Raw genomic sequence first — 4145 nt, 5'->3', positions numbered from 1 at the left:
ATATCTACCAACCACCTCTCTGCTCTCCAGCCTCAGCATCCATCTACCCAGATATTCCCCTCCAAACCATCTCAGTCTGGCCTCTATCATCTAACGTCCTCTGATGGCCTCATCCCTGGTCCTGTTCATCTTGACCCCTTGCAAAATGGGGTCAACATTTTCCTGCCTTCTGCGTTTCCTCTGTGATTCTCGAAACTACACAGCATTGCTGGTCTCTCACTACACTTTTTTTTTTTAATTTCCTTTTCACAGATGTACCCTCTGAGTTTGGTTTCTCTGGAACCAACTCCAGCAATGTTTGGGTTGTGCTTTATTTTTGACTGGTCTACTGCTGTAAATAGTTGGGAAAAAAGGGACAAATATAGTTCATATTATTTTTTATGTATTTTTATAGACACTGATAGTCATGTCAGTGGTTAGACAGCTATTAATGTTTTGAAAAATGAACACCACTTCCTCAAAATACAATCCCGTTTTATTTTTTACCAACAACATAAGAAAAGAAGAGCAGAAAACCTTTAGTAGCTTAGCAAAAGTACGCCAATAAGCTTGTTGTAGTGCAGTGCATATTTTCCACAATTTGTTCATGAATTATTATAGTGCAAGGGATGCAATAGCAAACCAGTTTGGGTAGTCAATTAAACAAAAAGCCTAATCTGCACCGAGAGACATGAAACACATTTGCAAAATGCTCAGCCCCAAAGCAGCTATTTTCTTTTATAAATTCAAAATCAAAGTGCGACTACTCTCTTGTTGAGTACAAACATCCATCTCTCTCTCTCTCTCTCTCTCTCTCTCTCTCTCTGTATGTGTGTGTGTGGCAGCTGCGTGGTGGGTAGCACCACTCTTCACAGTGCCATTTCACTTTTCCCCCTGTAGTAAAATTGTTGATTTCCAGCCCCCTGTCTTGTTACTTTAAGATGTAAGTGATTGCAGTCTCTGAAATGCCATAAATAGCAGTAGTGACGCATGTTCCTTTTCAAATGTCCATTTCATAAGACAAGCAATTTAAACTGTTTTCCTCCTCAGAACATCAAATTACTGTGAAAACGGAAACAGAATTCAAGACAGTCTCCCGGGCTCTGAATAGACAGATCCATTATTTATATACTGCAATTGCAGTTATTACTGAGCTTTAAAAATAAAGACCAAAAAAACAGCAGGATGGCACCTCTTTCTCGGGAGAGTTTTCAACCGTATTGTTGAGCGTTGTGCAGCACATGTGGACAGCTGGGGAACATCACTAAAAATGATGCAACACAACACCCCAGTATGTGCAGGCACCATTCCTGCCAGCGAATCAATTCACAGCGCAAAATGGAAAACCCTAACAGCCCCTGACCTTTCCCAACTGCCAGTAATTGCAGGTAATTTATAATGGTCAAACATGATTTACTGAAAGAGCAGGGGATGGTGGGGCATTTTGTTTCCATTCACTCTCTCGAGCAGTTAATTTAAGCTTTTAATGAGGGTACTTTACTAGCAGAGAGTCCAGGTTTTTAACCCTTTCAGAATTAAGGTTTCGTTTTTAGTATAATGACAATGGAACGGTAACTTAAAGCAGACATCGAGCAGTTGGAGCTACATGTATCAGTAGGGGGGGTGCAGTCAGCAAAGCTTGTACACTTTCAATGACTATTCAAAATTTAGCAGCAAAGTCAGAGTTGTGTTTGTCATATTTAAGAAGACATTGTAAAGAGAAAAGAGGTACAGAATGAAGAAGAGGGCTCCTCCTAGCACAAAACATGGGGTTGTACCAGAAGAGAGAATGGCTGCGATGCAAATGCTTTAATTTGGACTAATTGAGTCCGATCAGAAAGTAACTATGTCAATGTATGGACATTGTGTTAAAGGACAGACTCAAGCCGAGGAGGATGAGAACAGTAAGGAGTCCAAAGTTAGCACCAGGGGCTAAAGGCATCTTTACATCTTACAGCAGATGGAAAGACACACAGTTTACAAGTAATTTCAGCATGTAGGATGTAAATCTGAGTCTTGCATCTACAAGTATATGTCCACAAATATAATTTGGTGTTTTGCTGGAAAAAAAAAAGGTGATGTAAAGTGGATAACCCTGCGACCATAAACCCATTTTAAAAATATCAGAATATTCATTCATTCATCTTCTATACCCGCTTATTCCTATTCAGGGTCACGGGGGTCTGCTGGAGCCTATCCCAGCTGTCTTAGGGCGAAGGCAGGGTACACCCTGGACAAGTCGCCAGTTCATCGCAGGGCATATCAGAATATATCTAAAAATATATAAATATATGCACCAAATCAGTAACTCAAATGCTTCTAAAAAGTAAAGACAAACAATTAACAGCAACGGGAAAAAGTGTCAGGTATGAAGCTAAAATACAACAGTAAAATAAAAATAGATGCCACTAAGGGGAAACCCAAACACCCGTGGGGGCTGGGGAGGTGGGGTGATAAGGAAAACTCGTCGATGCCGGTAACTGAGCAGTGGAAAACCAGCTGGCCTCTTGAGAAAAGCTGCTGCTGGCTACACTCTTCCTGTCACTGCCTGACTCTGAACGTGCAGCAGCTTTCCTCCATTCTCTCGCTCCCCTCCTTGGATTTGTATTTTGCAGCCAAGCGCACTAAGTTGGCAAGCAAAACCATCTGTGTCCTCTGAGGACACGACTGGAAACATTACAGCTAAAGATGGAGGCTAATTATCTCCAAAATGACCCTGTGTTGGAAGCCGGCCCCTCTGCTTACACTCGTTCTTCTCCCATGATTCTCTTCAGTGCACTTTCCTGCCGACTTGGGGCCGTGTGGTGCTTTGACGGGAACAGTTAGCGGCATATAAATAGCTTCATATAAATAAGCAGTGGCGGAATAGGCTGTCAGCGGTATCATCCACTTTATTAGGTTCACCTGTGCAACTGCTCATTAACACAAATAAACCAATCAGCCAATTACATGGCAGTGATTCAGCACATTTAGGCTTGTAGAGTAGGACCAAACGCTTTCATTAAGAGAATCTGTATAAAAGCTCCATGATTAAAACACAAAGTTTTTCAGACTGGCTGCGAAATGCTTTGTTAAATATATTTCAGTATATAAACATGATTATTGTGGCATTTGCTTTATCTTACTGTCAGTGAGTAGTTTCAAAAGTCCTCTAAAAATTCTAGTCATTATTATAATTCTGATTGTGACATCTTTGTGTTGATATTTGCTAAGCAACGATTTCAAATTGAATATTTTCTTGAAAAAAACAGAAAAAACAAAACAGAAAACAAAACTAGATAATTTCATAATTGTCTCCTGAAAACAAATCTTCGTGGACCACGTGCAAAGCCGTAGCAAACAGTGTCTGGGTTACTTTAAAAATCTACACTAACCAAATTGCTGGACACAAAGGACTGTTATATAATGGTGCTGGCGAGAGGCTCCGCCTTACAGCAGATGATAGAATGTGCATTGCTCTGGCTGAGGAACCTGACTTTTGTCTTTGAGATGTGGATTTAATCTTCAGACAGGTTTTGTACAGGATAAAGTTTGGGTAGATGTTTGTTTGCTACAGTCTCCCACCAGTTGTATGTAGTGGCAGTGAATAGAAACATTCGTTGCCAAGTGGGGGACCCTGGTGATTTTTTTGTTCTTGCCTGAAAAACAGTAAATTACACCAAGGACAATCATACAAAGTGTGTCAATTTTTTAATACGAAAACCAGAAACAGAGTAATGTGTTCACTTCACCCTGTCAGTCTCAAAGATGTTAAAGGAGCAATCAGACTTCTTAGAAAACAGTTAGCAGTGTAAATTTTGAGTTTGAAAAGCTTTGCTGAGAGCAGGAGGTTGAACAGTGGCAGGCGAGAGTCATACATTTGACCTTCAATTGTTGAGCTATTTATAGCAGGTCTGAATATAGCTTTGTTCGCCTGTCATCTCGTCTGGATGGTCAGCTTTTACAAGGCCACAATCGCAGAGACTGGAGCTCGCTGCTAATGCAATTACAAACAGGACAATTCAGCCCGTCTCATTTGATCAAATTAGTCAACAACAAAAATAGCCCAAACTGTTACAGAAGTGACTGACGTTGATCCAAAGCACAGCTCATGTGCAGCCCCAGTGTTGCACAAGAAGGAGAAAACATAAATACAATGATGAATGAAACTACACAGTCATGGTGTG

This window comes from Nelusetta ayraudi, unplaced genomic scaffold (assembly GCF_046127955.1).
Source record: "Nelusetta ayraudi isolate G7.1 ecotype Tasmania unplaced genomic scaffold, CSIRO-AGI_Nayr_v1 ptg000002l, whole genome shotgun sequence".
Classification (NCBI taxonomy): domain Eukaryota; kingdom Metazoa; phylum Chordata; class Actinopteri; order Tetraodontiformes; family Monacanthidae; genus Nelusetta; species Nelusetta ayraudi.
The sequence above is the reverse complement of the archived record's forward strand: the minus strand, read 5'-3'. Positions refer to the sequence as shown.